At 43.1% G+C, this 18,013-nt stretch overlaps 1 pseudogene; it reads left to right on the top strand.

Moving 5' to 3' along the window:
* Positions 1–5,740: 5,740 nt before the first annotated feature.
* LOC133494036 (5S ribosomal RNA) lies at positions 5,741–5,859 on the top strand (annotated as a pseudogene).
* The last annotated feature ends 12,154 nt before the right edge of the window (positions 5,860–18,013 follow it).

Here is an 18,013-nt window from a genome sequence, read left to right on the forward strand (position 1 = left end):
TACCTACACTGATCAGGAGGACGGTTGCTACAGCTGCAACTGTAACTCTCACACTGGAACCCATAGTAGCTGCTTTAAGTGACAGGATGGACCTTTTTGGTGTGGGACTGGTGAATCCACGTCTCTCTCTCCGCGATTTTGACAGCTGTGGGTGTGGTCAGGAGCACTGTGAATGGGCCTTCCCACCTCGGCCTGGACCAGCACTTCCTCTTGATGACCTTTATCAGCACCTGGTCTCCTGGAGTCAGCGATTCCTGTGTGGAAGGGAGAGAAGGACCTGGCAGATCATTTGCTCTTTTCACATTGTCATTTTGGAAAAGTCTAAGCAGCCAGTCTGTCATGGGGTCAAGTTCCCCTTTTTCCTCCTGTACTCCTGACGCTTCCCATAATGGAAGATGAAAAGGTCTTCCTTTTACTGCTTCAAAAGGTGTGATGCCTGTTACTGTTGGAACTATTCTCATGTATGTTTTGACTAAGGGCAAACACTCTGGCCATGGTTTCCCTGTTTCTTCCATGGTCTTTTTGAGTCCAAGTTTGATAGTGCCATTAGTTCTCTCCACTAGTCCTGCACTCTGTGGATGATAAGCACAGTGATGTTTTAGGCTGATCCCTAGATGTTGGGCCATTTCTCCAATAATTTGGTTAACAAAATGTGACCCATTGTCACTACAAATAACTCTTGGAATACCGTGATCTGGGATGATGTTTTTACATATAGCTTTTGCTACTGTCAGTGCATCTGGCTTTTTTGCTGGGAAGATTTCTACCCATTTTGAGAATGAGTCCACTATTACTAAGCAGTATTTGTGTGGACCGGATCTGTTCAGTTCTATGAAATCCATGTGGATGATTTCAAATGGGTAAGACCCCTGTGGGCACTTCCCTCTTGTAGGTCTAACATTTCCCTGAGCATTGTGTTTGCAGCATGTGAGGCACGATCTGCAAAAAAATTTTAAAATAGGTAATGAGGCCTTTAGTACAGTAGAAGTTATTTTCTACTATCCCCACCATCCCCCCTGTTGAGACATGGCTTGGCCCATGACTCAATTTAGCCACTGCTTGAAATAGACTCCGAGGGAGGCAGGGTTTGTCCAAAACTCTGTAAATGCCCAGGCCGTCCATTTTTGCTCCTGCTGCAGTCCACTGTTGCTTTTCATTCGGCGGGGCATTGTCCTGCATGTCCTTCAGAACTTGGAGAGGGATGATGTCTTGCTTCTGCGAAAGATGTGTCGTTCGTTCACACTTATCTTCATCTGTGCTGTCTGCTTCTTCTTCTTGAACATGGGTGTGGCTGGTTCCCATCGCTGCTTGTTTTGCTGCTTGGTCAGCTTTAGCATTCCCTTGGGAGACTGGATCTGTGGCTTTCGTGTGGGCTTTGCACTTACAGACAGCAATTCTCCTTGGGAGTAGAACTGCTTGGAGTAAGGCTTTGAGCAGATCAGCATGCTGGACTGGTTTTCCACTTGATGTTTGCATGCCTCTCCTGGCCCATTGTGCAGCAAAGACGTGGAGCGTTGAATAGGCATATTGGCTGTCCGTATATATCGTGACCTCTTGAGCTTGGAAGAGTTTGCATGCTTCTGTGAGTGCCACGATTTCTGCTGCCTGCGCTGACCAGTTGCCAGGGAGCTTTCCCGCTTTGAGTATTGCCTCTTCTGTTACCACTGCATAGCCTGTATTGTTCTTTCCATCAGGTGTCCTGGATGAGGACCCATCAACATAGACGACGTGACCTACTCCCAATGGAGTGTCTCTGAGATCTGGGCGTGGCTTGCAGCAGACTTCAGTTTTGTCTGTGCAGCTGTGCTGCAGTTCTTTCTAGGTCACGGACAACTGAGGTTGGACCAACGTTGTCAAGGTCCTGTGAATAAAATTCATCCGGTGGTCCGTTTCCTTGGCTGACACAGGTGTCCATCTGTTCCATATTTTTGATTGGTTTGATCCCATCTTCCGTGGCAATCAGGTTTATTCTCAGTGCTGTCAATAGGTCTCTGCCCATTAGATTCACAGGGCAGGTGTTGCTCATAACAAACTTGGTTTCAATTTGTTGGCCATCTTCATCCTCTACCAACACCGGGTGAGACCATAGTTCGCGTTGTGCTAGGCCTCCAGCTCCTATCACTATGATTTGTCTTCTGGAAGCTTTTACTCCCTTAATTGGATCTATCAGGACTGAATGGTCTGCTCCAGTGTCACATAAAAATTTTGTTGGTTTTTTTAAATGGCCCAACTTTGAGCCACCGAAATGGTTTGGGTCTTAAGCGGTCTTCCAGATTTAAGATGGAGAGGTCGAAAACTTGGATTGATGATGCTTCCTCCGGGTCTGGTGGTTCTTCTGGCTCATCACCCTCATCTTCTTCTCCCTCTAATAGTCATTGATCATATTGTGGATTGAATGGGGGGTCTCTTGGTGGTTCTCGGTTGCTCCCTCCCTTCCGGCTGTCCGGGAGGGGGCATTCACGTGCCATGTGTCCCTCTTTCTGGCAGTTGAAACACTTCTTGGGACTCCTGCATTCTCTAGTCAGGTGTCCTGGTTTCCCACAGTTGTAGCACTTCAGGCTTGGTCCCCCTTTTTGTTGACCTTGACCTCTTCTTTGACCTTTCCTTTCTCCTCCTCTTTGCATAGCGTACACCTCAGAGGACTCGTGTGTCTCAGTAGACGTCGCCATTTCTCTTATGGCTGCAGTCAGCGCTGCCATGGCTGTTGTGCTGTCCATTCCCTTCTTTCTTCTATGGTTCTCCTCTGCATGACTGGCCCAGTCCATCATTTGGTTGGTGTTCAAAGTTCTGTGAGTCACACAGTGTTTTTGGATGAACCCGCTGATGTGTGGTTGGAAACCGTCCATAAGGCATTGTCTTAGCTGGCTGTGGTAGGGACCATTGTCGTTAGGATCTTCAGGCAGCCCACTGTTGGTTTTGAATATTCCTTCCAGTCTGATCTTGAAATCATGGACTGATTCTTCTGGTTTCTGGCGGCACTGTCTGATTTTGCTGTAATCTGGTGGCTTCTGGTAAGCTGTCATTACTCGCTCCAGTACTTCATCCATCCTGGTAGTCAGGAGGGGGTCATCTGGGCGTAGGATTGGTCCATTGTTTCCTCCACGGGGGTTAAAATTTCCTCTCACTCTTCCCCAACTATGTTTCAGTGCTGTCTTGAATGCTGTCTCCACTTCAGTCCCATTAAGGTGAAAAGAGCTTTTTAGTTCTCTGAAATTAGAACACCAGGAAACTGGGTCTGTCTCTGGATCCCCCAGGCCTGTACAGGCTTCAGAACATTCAGTTGCTGTCCATGGTCTTGGCACTAAGATGGTGGGTTCGTTATCTCCATCCATCCATCCCATAATGAGGATTGGCAACAGCATACAGTGGGTACATCTCTGCAGCTCCACTTGTAGTTCCACTTGGCCCCGCTGGGTGGCGTTGTTTCCTTGCTGGGGTCTGCTCCTGCCAATCAGATAAGATGGGGTAGATCTTCACTTTTGTCTCATCAGCTCTCCGGCGTCCCCCTCTGGTGGTGATCGGCGAGAATGCAGGGGCTGCAGGATCCGTTGCCTCTCTCCACTCTTCTTCTTCCTCTTCAGCCCCGCCTTCTGCTGGGCTCTGGCCCACTGCTTGGGTGGTTTCACTTCCTCTTGCGCTTGTAGCTTGCTGGTGTGCGTTTCCTGTTGCTGATCTTCTCTGTGGCGCGGTTGTTTCTTCATCTGGCTTGATGCCAAGGGCAGCAATCAACCCCCCTGTTTGTCTTTCTCATCTCTCCTTTTTTTCTGTTCTTTTTTTTTATATCTCTCTGCCTTTTAACACACTGGTCTTCCCAAATTTTCAACTTACTTAATTCCATCTCAACTTTCCCTGTCTTCTTTCCCTTCTCACCTTCTCTTCCCATCGAGTTTTCATGCATGCTTTTAATCTCTTAATTTCCTCTGGATCTTTAAGATCGGGTCGGAAATCATATTTATTTACCCATTTTCTCAAATACTCACAACTACCCGGATGATGTCTCTGCATAAATTTCACATCAGGAGGTTCAGCCACCTCTTTTGTCTCTGCTTGTCCCATTTTTTTTTTTTTTTGTCCTTTGTTGCTCCTAAGGCGAGATTTTTTTTAGAAAATTCTGAATTTTGACGGGTGTGGTTGGGGCTCACGAACCTCTTCCTCCTTTGCTCACTTGTGCAGCGTCCTGCAGCGTTGACTCTATTTTAGTTTCACCTAGAAACTTCGCGTATGCAGAAACCTATTCTGCTTGGTCTCACCTAGAGACTTACTCTATTTTAGTTTCACCTAGAAACTTCGCGTATGCAGAAACCTATTCTGCTTGGTCTCACCTAGAGACCTACACGTATTTTACTCTTTACAGAAACCTATTCTGTCTGTGTCTCACCTAGAGACAAGTTTTAAAAGGCAGGAAGTATTGGCGCGGTCCTCACACACCACTTTTAGTCTCCTATTTTAACGTAATTTTACTACTTGTTAAATCTGGGTTTATTTCCGCTCTATTTTATTTTTAGATGTTAAGTTATAACATATAACCATCCTATGAGACCAAATAAGTTTTATCCTACCTCAGTGCCGTGGCCCTGGTCCGTTGGGACCCGTCACCCGACGGTCCGGTCCGGCGCTGGATCAGCGATGCGACCGATCCTTCAATGGAGGACACTGGTACCAGATTCTTGGTCTCGTTGATCCCGCGTCGTTCCAGGCGTCAAGCTGTTGGGTTCCCGGGTTTCGGCACCAGAGAAATGTTATGTCCAAAGCACGGACTTCTCGCTCAATGTGGACCCAGAGGCTCACGGCACCGGGATAGAATGATTGAGACAGAGGCAGAGTTATTTTTTACCAAACTGCAGTTTAGGGAGAGTTCGGGGGAAGAAGAACATATCCTCCAAGCCCGCCCGTAAGACTCTCTTCGAGTCTCCCCAAGACCACACGTTTTATTGAGCTTCACACATAGGGTGGGGGAGAGTAGGTTTCACAAGACAAGTAAAGTTGTTATACAGAGACAGTTAATCTTCTCAAGGCCGGGTGTCCTCTGATTAGACACAGTTCTTCCTGTTACAAAAACCCACAAGAATGCAGCTATCATAAATTTGCAGTCACCTTGAGCTCTTAAACTTCCCATAGACAAACAGCACACACACGCATCCCTGCACAGCAACAGAGTCATTAAAAGAGATTTATGACACATGAGGTGATACATTTCACAGGCCTCTGTGAAATGTGTAAGCTTATCTTACACCCGTCCATAGAACCATCCGCGTCTGCTAGCCTGGAGCTCCGGAGGCCTTTGTTTACACACTTAGGTCCCGCGTGTAGGCCTCCGAGTAGTCAGACTCTGGCGTCATTCCGCCCGAAGAACCATCCGAATATTAAACATTATTTACAGCCACAGGTTAAAATCTGTATGGAAGTATTCTTCTGTCTTCCTGATCAACCGATACTACTATTTCTTCATCAGGTGGGGATAAATCCGAGAAATCAGCGCTTGGCACAATGTAATCAAGCCTTTGGTGCGGCACCTTACACATCACATCCGCGCACATAAGTCATGTGACTTGCGAAAATGGCAGCGCCCCTGAAAATTCGTAATTGGCGATAAAAATCTTCTCAAAACACTATTAAATGAGAGCATTTAACATCACGTTGTCAAAATAGAGTACAAATTACATGACCTATTGGATACATTGTTCATGCAAAGCACTGGATTTCCCGTTTAAAATGAATGCATCATTGCTGTCAGTTCAACTTTTACAGGTATGCTACCCTGAGAACGCCCAATCTCGTCAGATCTTGGAAGCTAAGCGGGTTTGGGCCTGGTTCGTATTTGGATGGGAGACCGCCTGGCAATACCAGGTGCTGTAAGCTTCTCTCCCCGGCTAAATGCAGAGGGATTACATCAGGAAGGACATCCGGTGTAAAACTGTGCCAAACAAATATGCGTTCATCTAAGATGACACACTGTGGCGACCCCAAGCAAGACAAGCCGAAAGGAAAAGAATAAGAAGAAGGCTGTCAGTTCAACAAATCCACGATCAGATGGCAAAGTATGTGAGGATACCAGAAAGCTGGTGGAGCAAAAACTATCCCTTTGTTTTCGTGAATTCAATCAATGAGATAGAGCAGAATGAGACTATGCATAAGTTTATGCATACCCCAATAGTAGATGGTAGCACAGACATAACAGGACACAAAATGCCAGTCATATATATCAAATTCAGGGAGGAAAATGATGTCTGCTATAGAACTGTGTAGGTTGGCCAAATGAGTTATATTAAAAGTAAATTAATGGAAGTTGCTGTTGTAATTTGAAACTTTTAATAAACCATGAAACTTTCTATGATGATGTGCGATACTGGTGTGTGGCCACAGTGAGCACTTCTGATGTTGCTCGCAGTGGTCCTCAGTGTCCTCATGGATCTTGTCTTTATGCCCAGACAGATGAAAAATTAGAGGGTACATTGGTCTCAACTATTTCACGCAAGGATATGTACACGGAATTAAGATTTTGGACGGAGCAGGACGCAATGTCAGAGTTACAGCGAAAAGTTGGTAATCGATGCAAAAAAGTTTGATGCCTCGCAAACTTCATATTGAAATCCAACAGGATAAAATTGTGGAATCGTACTGCGCATGTAAAGCAGCGTGAGTACTTTTTACATGGAAAGAGCACGAGTAATATCATTGTAGTCTGTATAAATGAGCGGGTGTATTCGTTTGACTTGGCTCGTAATGGAACCCAATGCTCTGTCTTAAAAGTCCGATGTGACACAAATAGGCAAATAGACATTTCTCTTGCATGACATTGCGCATTTACATATCCCTAACCCGACTCGACGGCATAAAACCATTACACACTTCATTTAGCAAGTCAGTGATACACTTACAAAGTGAAAGTTGTTCTCCTGCAACGGATAAAGCACTGATAAGAATGAAATCAAACTCAGAGAAGAAACTTCTCCCTCACTTACCTTCAAACATACAGCCTTGTGTTTGTTGATATTATCCACATTTAGTTGTACGTGCGGTCTTGAGCAAGCCTTAATCCATCGTAGACACTTCGTCAACTGTGTTTTAGGCTTTAGAAAATGAATCAACCAGTCCCTTGTAACCTAGCAGGGTATCTTTCATCAGAATTGCACGTTCCCCAAGCGCATCTGAGGACCAATTTCTTCGTAACATTAACTTATCAAGTGCACGCTACTGACAACTATGATTGCTTGCGGGATAATATGGCAAGAGGGGCTTGTCAAGCCAGTTGCAGTTAAATACTGTAAACAAATTAATTTCACCACTTTGTCTTTGTCTTGCAGATGTCAGTGAGTATCTTCATCCAGAGCAGCAACAGTCAGTGTCCGGTCACATCAAAGAGGAGAATGAAGAGGTTCAGCGTATCATTGAGGAGGAGGAAGCAATCATACACATGAAAGAGGAAGACCAGGAGGAAATCATCCAGGTTCCAGCCACTGGTGTCCATTTGAAGAGTGAAGATGAAGGTCAAAGTGAGGAGAGACGGAGGGCGGAGCCTCCACAATCAGAATCAGGTTTACTGGCCAAGTGTGTAAAAAAACACAGGGAATTTTTCTCCGGCAGTCGGTGCAGCCCTGGTATGACATTCAGGACAGCCAGGAACAGCTCAAGTGATGGAGACCACTGTGGAGGATCACAAACAGCCGATGATGATGATGATGATGATAATGATGATGAACAATCGGAACGTGATATGACATGTCACACTACCAATAAATGTTCTCAATGTGGGAAAACATTTGCTTCTATAGGGAATTTCAAACGACATGTGAAAATACACACAGGTGAGAAGCCTTTTGCATGCTCACTTTGTGGTCAAAGATTCACTCAGAAGGGACACTTAAATATACACACCAGATCCCACACTGGTGAGAAGCCTTTTTCCTGCTCAGTTTGTGGCCAAAGATTTACTTTGAAGGCAAATTTTAAAATACACACAAGAACACACACTGGTGAGAAACCTTTTTCATGTCCAGTTTGTGATAAAAGATTCACTGAGAAGAGAAAATTAAAAATACACTCAAGAACACACACTGGTGAGAAACCTTTTTCATGTCCAGTTTGTGATAAAAGATTTACTGAGAATGGAAGTTTAAAAAGACACACAAGAACACACACTGGTGAGAAACCTTTTTCATGTCCAGTTTGTGATAAAAGATTCACTGAGAAGGGAAATTTAAAAAGACACACAACAACACACACTGGCGAGAAACGTTTTTCCTGCTTAGTTTGTGGTCAAAGATTCACAAGGAAAAGAGATTTAAAAAGACACACAAGAACACACACTGGTGAGAAACCTTTTTCATGTCCAGTTTGTGATAAAAGATTCACTGAGAAGGGACATTTAAAAAGACACACAAGAACACACACTGGTGAGAAATCTTTTTCCTGCTCAGATGTGGTCAAAGATTCTCTGTGAATGAAAGTTTAAAAAGACTCGAGAACACACAAGTAAGAAACTCTTGCTTGCTCACTTAGGTCAAACATTCTCTTCTAAGTGCAGTAAAAACTGAGAAGTAGCCCGCCCCCCACACACACTCACACACACAACACAACCACCTTCCCATCCACACCCCAGGAATTTTCATGTATGTGTATCTGGGTACCACAATTAATGAAATATGTAAATAATATTTATACTTTACATATTTGAGACTAACATTACAGCAGTACATGCATTTACTCAAATCTTTGTCAGGTTTATCACCTGACTTCTGGAATAATGTGCAGAAAATACAAGGACAAGGAGAGTCTGTCTCATGAGGAGAACATGAGAGACAAGACAGTAACAGTCTCCAACCCTGTTCTGAACCAGCATTTCGTGTTTTTTTTTTTTTAAATTTCAAGAGCGCACAAGGTCAAGAGGGAGGGGTGAGCAAGCAAGTTAACAAAAGCGCATTCTTTAATAATGATGTGTGTGTGTTGGTGAACTTGTCCTTGGCCACTTCTCGGGTGATCAGGAGTCAGCTGGTGCACCTGTGTGGGGACTGCGCATCCTGTATGTGCAAAGAATCTTCAAAGCAAGGATAAAACTTTGGCTTTGTAGCAAATCCATCATCAATACATTGACAATAATTCTAACAATCCTTTATTATAAAACCTTTGTTAATCTTTCCTGCAACCGTCGCCAACTGTGGTTGGGAATCTCTCTCTCTCTCTCTTTCTCTCTCTTCTCTCTCTCTCTCTCTCTCTCTCTCTCTCTCTCTCTCTCTCTCTCTCTCACACACACACACGGTGAAGGAGAGGCTCGTTTCGGCTATAAATTCTCTCACCTGCAGCATTGCAATGCGATGATTCTCAACACGGTGCTTGAATAAGTACGTGTAGTCATCCTCTTCCAAAAATTGCCTTTCATCCATTTTAAAACATAATGCAGGGTCCAACAGGGAGAAAGGTGCCCTGTCTGAAGTCTTGGAGGACATCCCAGTAGGTACCACAGTGCCCATGCCATTTGCTGCACAAAGTGGTTGATTCCTCCCACTGGATCACAAAAAGGATAAAAGTGCTCCCGAATAGGAGCCAATTCCTCCCGCTGGAATCATAGAAGGGAAAAAAGTGCCCGCGGCATTACTACTTCTTGGGCGTCGCGGAGGAAGCTTTCGATGGGGCACAACGCTGAGGTGGTATTGTAACTCCATAATCAAAAAATGTGATCATGGACACAAAATGGGGAGGGGGAGTGAAAAATAAATGTGATGCACTGAATGTGCAATAGGTGAAGTGTGAACTAGAGAGGGATTACCATATCAGGTTAAGACACAAGTGAACATGTGAGAAAAACAATGATCAAAAAGCTTTTAATGTAATGGTGTAAAATGATTTACTTTGTTATTGACCGAGAACCAACTTTCTTGTATTCTGTGTAGCAGCTATTATTGTATGTTCGACCCATAACCAAGGTCTCTTGTCCCCAAACAGCGGTTGATCCGATTTGAGCTTTTCTGATTCGTAAAAGTGAAAATATAATTCAATATCAATGTCATTAAAAAAATCTCAGAGTATAAAGCTGGCTCGAGAAGAAATGTCTGCAAATATTTTGTGATGACTGACAGTTTTGGGACATGTCGCCAAATTTCTTGGGCGAGTCTTGCAAACAAGTGATACCTTGCCATGTTTGTCATTTTTAGGAACCTGTCCTTTTTCATGCCAATCCATAAATTTGGTTTTTTTATGCACAATAAATTTGTGAGGGAACATAATTTTGGGGGTACTAGCTAGTTTTCATCCGATGGAACATTATATGACATCAATGTAAGATACACAGCCGACTTGAACAAAGCCGTGATTAAAAACACAAGCAAGATGTAGTTTTTGTTTATTATTTCTTGAAAAGTTTTAATTTTGAAGATCAGGATTCCACCTGAAAGCTACAATGTGTAAAAATATGACAAATACTTCACCGGAGGTTTTTTGTTCATGGTCACCTTTATACAAGAAGCTGGATCTTTTGTTCTCACTGTCACCATGGATTTTTTTACACACTTATGTATCCACTGTCTTGATTCAAAATTGAAGATAGATCCCCATATAATCATTACAATTTCCATTTCCACAAACCGCAAATGTGCTGGAATAATGACTACACTTAATTACATGTAGATTTGTATGCTAAACCCACAAACACTTGTTATGCATCTGAGTGTAATTTTGAAAAAGCTAATAAAATCAGAAAAATATTGTTTCATTTTCATGTAGATCATTTTCAAGCATTGAATGAGGTGCCTTTGAAAGTTTGTGTTATCACACTGTACTTGTAAGGCAGGCCTCAGTGAAGTTTGTTCACGTTACAGCAGTTTTGTTTACATGGAAGCTTTTGGCAAACTCAAAGATAGTACAACATGTACACAAACAAGTTGCTTGGTCATGACGAGATCCAGCATCAACCCGAGCAAATATCCAATTTGAAAAGCTGGGAGCAATTGATTTTACCAGATCACATCAGAAGATAAAGTCAATGAAACCAAACGTCATTAAGAAAACCTTTTCCTTCAGCAACAACTGTGCCTCAAAAGCCAAAGATCATTGGATATAACCAGAGATGAAATAACGACAAAAGGAAATCAATCACAACAATATGAGGAGAAGTGGCACGAGTCAGGACACTCAGATCTTCACTCTCACATTTACCTGGATGGCACTCTTTCAAAGAACCAAAACATGCTGCAAAACACAACCAGATGTATAGTCAGTGCCAAAATGAAAGATGTAATTCTGTAGTGAATGTTGAAACGAGGGACCTTTAGATCTTTAGTCTAACACTCTCCTAACTGAGCTAATTCAGCACAGTGTTGCCAACAGCTGTTGCCTGTTTGCAACTCTTTCAAAGAACCAAAACAAACTGCAAAAGACAATCAGATATTTAATAAGTGCCCCCAAAAAAAGCACATAATTCTGTACTAAATACAGGAATTGAAACAGGTACGTTTAGATCTTCAGGCAAACACTCTCCCAACTGAGCTATTTCAGCTCCGTAAGGGTACGAATTGTTGCCTGGTTACAACTCTTTCAAAGAACCAAAACAAACTCCGTAAAACACAACCACATGGTTAATAAGTGCCGAAAAAACACATAATTCTGTACTAAATGCTGAAACCAGGCACCTTTAGATATTCACTTAAACACTCCCAACTGAGCTATTTCAGCTCCGAGAGGATAGCAACTGTTGCCTGGTTGAAGCTCTTTCAAAGATCCAAAACAAACTGCAAAACACAAGCGGATGTTGAGTTAGTGCCAAAAAAAAGCACATCATTTTGTACTAAATGCTGACACCAGGGATTGAACAAGGGAACTTTTAATCATGCGTCTAACTCTCTCCCAACTGAGCTATATCAGTTCTCTGAGGACAGGAACTGTTGCCTGGTTGAAGCTCTTTCAAAGAACCAAGACTGCAAAACACAACCGGATGTTTAGTAAGTGCCAAAAAAGCGCATAATTCTGTAGTAAACGCTGAAACCAGGGCTTGAACCAGCGACCTTTAGTCCAACGCTCTCCCAACTGAGCTATTTCAGCTCAGTGAGGGTATGAACTGTTGCCCTTCAAAGAACCAAAACATTACGCAAAACATAATCAGATGTTCATGAAGTGTCAAAAAACCACATAATTCTGTACTAAATGATGAAACCAGGGATTGAACCAGGGACCCTTAGATCTTCTGTCTAATGCTCTCCCAACTGAGCTAGTGGAGCTCCGTAAGGCTAGCAACTGTTGCCTGGTTGCAACTCATTCAAAGTGCCTAAAATTCCAAAGAGTTGGACATGACCAGAGATGAAATAACAAAAGGAAATCTGCCGAAACCTTCCATCATTGGGCAAGGTGTTCTGTCCAATCACAAAAATATGAGGAGATCTGGCAAAAGTAAGGACAATCAGATTTTCACTCTCACATTTACCTCATAGAAGACTGCTTTCAACACACCCACGAAACACTATGAATACTTGGTGATGCCCGACAGACTCACAAACTCAGCAGCCATATTTCAGAATTTCGTCAATGACGTCTTACGTGAAATGCTTAAAGGTCTAATTCAGAGGACCTCTATTTTATTTATATACCACACAAACAGAGTTAATTTTTCATGAAAAAATATTGAAAAAAATCTCAACACAACAGAAATGAAATAAATTGCCACCAAAATGCACATTTTTTTTGTAATCCGAATGCCTCCAATGTCTGTTTCAAACTGAGGATCTGTTGAAACTGCTTTCGTGTGACGTCACTCCAAGACAACCCCAGTAGAGTGAGGATCAATCGCTGCTGAAGTGTTGTCGTCAGAGTGGGATCTCGAGGAGATAGACAAGCCAAGTGAACACTGTACCAGGCTTTCAAAGCAGTCCTCTGTGAAATGCTTGCAACTTATTACAGTCCACTTTGATTTGTAAGACCAATCACAAATCTGGTCCGTAACCTGCTTATCTGTTCATCTTTCAGCCATTCATGTCAAGCAGCGTTTGACACAAAACAGCCGTATACAACACACTTCCTCAATCACCATCTTTGCAAATTTTTTCACTCTGGCTAAATGTTGTCTTGATGTGACGTCACATTCCGTGGCGTTACATAACTTGCTGAATCTAAGTGGCATTTCAAACAAAATCTTAAGACTGACATTGATGCTGATTTATTTCATTTCTGTTGTTGAGAGTTTTAAAATATTTTTTAAATGAAATTTTATCTACATTTGTATGATAGACAAATAAAATACAGGTCCTCTGGATTAGACCTTTAACATATATGTTTTTGTGTACCTAGATGACATCCTAATTTTTTTCCCAGACAAAAAATTCCCATGCTGGGCACGATTGTGCGGTGTTACAGCAGTTGTTGCGTCACGACTGATATGTCAAGGCTGAAAAGTGTGAGTTTCACCCACCCTCCGTGTCATTCTTGGGCTTTGTCTTGGCAGAGGGGGAGACACGCATGGATCCCTGCAAGGTCAAGGCCATTATTCATCAACCCATTCCTACTACTCACAAGGAGGTATAGAGGTTTATTGGGTTTGCCAACTTCTACCGCAAATTCATCCGAAACTTTAGTACCGTGGCAGCCCTATTGGATGCGCTAGCCTCACCCCACAGTTCGTTCATTTGGAATCTGGCCTGCTCGGCAGCGGTTCATAAGTTCAAGGCCAGCTTTACTTCAGCTCTGGTCCTCATCTTGCCTGATCCTGATAGGTAGTTTCTCGTCGAGGTCAATGCGTCGGATTCTGGGTGGTTTTCTTACTGTACAATCCTAAAGACAGAGGACTACACCCCTGTGGATTCCTTTCCAAAAAGGTAACTCCAGCGGAACAAAATTATAACATCGGAGAAAGCGAACTGCTTGCAATCAAGACAGCCATGTCAAAATTGAGACATTCAGCCGGCTTGGCCTTGTCGGCCGCGGTTGCTCATTTTCGGCGCCGAGGTGGCTTATCATGGCGCCAAGCCGGGCCGCTTTATGGCGTTGTTCGTAGCCGCTGTCCGGAATGAACAACACCGCCGAGTCGGGGTGCTTTACGGTGTTATCGCATGTGGCTGAGTGTGCCATTGTCAGCAGCGTTGTTCAGAGCCGCCGCTGTCCACGAGCCTGACATGCAGCCTTCGCCGAAACCATGACCGACGGATGTGGTGCCTCGGCCGGGGTGGCTTATCACGGAGCTGAGCCAAGCTGCTTTACGGCGTTGTGGTCGCACGCGGCTGAGTGCGGCATTGCCGGCAGTGTTGCCGCCGTATTGTATGTAGAATTATATAGGATTTTTTTTGCCACTGACTAAATATCTGGTTATGTTTTGCGGCATGTTTTGGTTCTTTCACAGAGTTGCAACCAGGCAACACTTCCTACCCTCATGGAGCCTTCCTGTTTTGTTCAGAGACTGCATGAATTCAGGCTTTTGATCATCTCATGGGCAAAAAAAGCCTCCCCTCAAAGATGGAGAAAACTGCCCACTCCTGACTTGAATGACAAATGCAGTGCAAGCTTTTTGACACTGATTCACTGGTCGGGCATGTCAGAGACTTGTCTTGATTGCCAATTATATCCCCTACTATTGAGTTTTTGTAATGGTGTGATGCTGTTGTGCTCTAAGAGGAACAGGATGTGGAAGCGCAGTTTTACTTTGAAAGGCAGCACTTTCTCTGTCATTTATTCTTTTTTGATCTTTTCAACGTCATTGTGTGTTAAAAATATTCATTGTTGGGGGAAAATGCCATTGAATTGTTGGAAGATCTGAGAAACACAGAAAGTAGGCTGCGTGCTTTATTTTGAAGCCACATTTATAGTGTAGCGGGAAGAAATACTTCCTCCTGTATGTGAGATTCTCTTCATGTTTTCATTGTTTTGTTGTAGAATGTGAATATAAATTAATTGAAAACGTTTGCAAAGCGGGTGTCGTCACAGAGGCACGGTGTTGAATGTGTTTTATTAATTTCAAACATAAACTCGCTAGCTGGAGAAGTGGAGACGTCGAGGTCCGTGTGCATCATTTGTAGGTGGCCATGTGTTTTGTGCAGTGTGAATGAGTGTCAGCAGAAGCCGCGTGGTGATCGTGTTCTTGATGTTGCAGAGTTTTGAGAGTAATTCTGAAGAGAAATCTATAACCATCTGTGAATATGTCTCCTTTATAATACAGCAATGCGAGTTAATGCAAGTTTTTTCCTATTCTTTTCATGTGTTGCCATGTAAATCAGATGTTATTTGTTTTTGTGATGTATTTCTTCTTGTTTGTGAGACTCCTGAGTGGAAGAGTTTGAGAGTAATTGTGAAGAGAAATCTGTGAACAACTGTGAATCTGTCTCTTTTATAATACAGAGAGAAGATTAAACCAGGTTGAGACCAGCCAACATGTGTCTTCTCATTAATCATCCAAAAAAATACACTGTCACCACTACACAGGCACGGGGAGAACATGAAAACTCTCCACAGGTAGGGCTGGGAATGAAACCTGGACCTCAGAACCGTGAGGCCAATTATTTATAGTTGCGGTACTGTGCTGCCATCTATTTCCAATTTCATACATTTGTTTTAAAAGCTCCATGGACCCATGAAGGTGGTGCTAAAAAGGCTTGAGATCTGGTGACTTACTCCTGGTCTTGTTCCATGATTCTAAAAATGGTGTTGACAATGAAAGTTTATGGCTCGCTGTTCTCGGGTTATGGTTTTTGCTTGGGGTGGAGGGGTTCAACTCCCGGACGACCCCCTCTAAAAGGTTGTCACGTGGTATAACCTGAAGCAAAAACACCTCTCCTTTGGCTTGTTGGTCTTGTGCAATGATTCTCAATTGTTTCCTGTTAGGGCAGGTGCGTTTACACAATTAAATAAAAACCAGATGAGACTGAAAGTCATTGTTAGTGTAGTGGTACACACACACACACGCACACACACGCACACACACGCAGGCCGAAGTCTGGTGTGGGGAGCATAGGTTTGATTCCTGCTCAGTGATGGTGCCAATTATGTCCCCTGTGACTGACTGGCAACCAGCTCATAGTGTGTGGTGTGAGCTGAGATGGGCTCCAGCACTCCTGTGACCGTTGTGGGGATAAGTGGCTAAGAAAATGGATGGATCATTCATACACATAATCGGGAATGCAAAACCAGAGCTACTTTTGTTTTCACACGTGCACACTTTTTCACCCCATGACTACAACGATTATGAATAATAAACCCACAGTGCATTGCACATTTAACATGCCAGTAAAGTGTATCCCTTTCCCGGCCAACAGAAGCCGATATTCTCCTCGGGGCACCAGCGGTTCAGAACCACAGACGAAAAAGATCTCAGTGTGGGTTTTGTCCGGCCATTCTGGTTTCCTTCCATGCCATGAAAACATCAATGGTAGATTATTTTTTTAGTATTTTTTTTTAATTTAAGATTAAGAGTTATCATCATCATCTACCTTTTTTCCCTTTTTAAGTAGTCAATTAATTAAACACTTCAACCGGGAATGGAAGGAGAGTGTAAATGAAGTGCGCAGTGCTGTACATGAATGGCTTTAACTCTGAAACTGGAAATTAAAGATTATCTAGAAAATATTCAACTAAGTTCCTTAAACGCTGGAACAGAAATGGACACAATTTTCAAATGATGCTACTTTGCCTGACGATGGCAGTTGGGGGTCGGCAGGATGGGACTTGAGAGGTGAGGTGGGGGGACTGAGAGGTGAGGTCTGCAGCCAGACTCTCTCAAGTGCACGAGGACCAGGAAACCAAGAAACAGGAAAGGAAAAGCAAACTGAGCGTCCAGGCAGCTGATTGTCACTAAGATTTTGTTGTTTTTGTGTCTCAACACTAATTCCTCTTGAGTGTTGTTTTGATTTCTGTTTTTCGCCTCAACTTAAAATTCCAAGGAAAGTCAGACCTCAAAACTTGTTTCTTCTGAATGAGAATGAAGTTATTTTTTTTCTGAAATAGAGTGTCATGTATTTTTTTTTTCAGTCAAACAACATAGTTTCCAGTACATCAGTTATCTCATTTGTACTGTGCTTCCTTCCTTCCTGCCTTGTTTACTTCCTTCTTTTTGTCCTTCATTCATTCATTGCTTCCTCCAATCATTGTTTTCTTTGTTCCTTCCCTTCCTTGTTCCAATGTTTTTTCCTTCTTACCTTTTTCACATGATTTTATCCTTGTTTTTCTTCCTCAATTCATTCTTAGCTTCCTTCCCACCTTGTTTCCTTCCTTCCTCATTTTTTTGTGTGTTCCCTCCTTCTTTTCTTCCTTCTGACAACAGCTCTCTTACAAGCAAGCAACAAAACACTGCCTGTTTCCACGCGGTCTGTAAGGCAAACGTGATAACCACTACACTATGGAAACAACTGCACTGGGCATAGAACTCACTGACTCATGTTATATCTCCTGTCCACTCTCACTCCATCACAAAATCACATGACTTTTGTTTATGTCACCATATTGCCGGTCATACAAAGCATTGTTCAATGCTAAGTGGGTTGAGACGAAACAAAAATATGAAGGTACATTTAAACATTAGAGACACTTGGCATAGAGAATACATATTTAATGCTGAAATTGATGTTTTCGGCAATAAAACAGATGAATCTACAGAATTGTCAATCTTGATCATCACTTGATTGAACAAGTTTAAGATTTTACCTGTCACGACCTGGAGACGAACTTGGCCTGTGCCAATAAAAGCACCGCATCCTAAACAATCTGACGAGGCCTTCCCAAAATGGGTCAGTCCTGGATCATGAAATCTTCTCACAGCAGCTAACAGCTTTATACAGACAACTTTCGTGGCAGTTTCCACAAATCTGTGATCGAGTAGTGGTTAGTTCTCTGCTTTGTTGCCATGCAATCCTTGTTCAATTCCGGATTACAGCAGGTATGAAGCCCCTCAGTCGCCTTTTTCGATGCTGTTATTTGATGGGTGTGGGACAGTGAAAATTGTATACATGGGTTTGCAGAAGGTACAGTTTTTAAGTAGGGTTAGTGGCGCAATGGCTAAAGCGCCTGACTGTGGATCAGAAGATTCTTGGTTCATCTCCCGGCTAGCTCGGTT

Source organism: Syngnathoides biaculeatus, chromosome 20, assembly GCF_019802595.1.
Source record: "Syngnathoides biaculeatus isolate LvHL_M chromosome 20, ASM1980259v1, whole genome shotgun sequence".
Classification (NCBI taxonomy): Eukaryota; Metazoa; Chordata; class Actinopteri; order Syngnathiformes; family Syngnathidae; genus Syngnathoides; species Syngnathoides biaculeatus.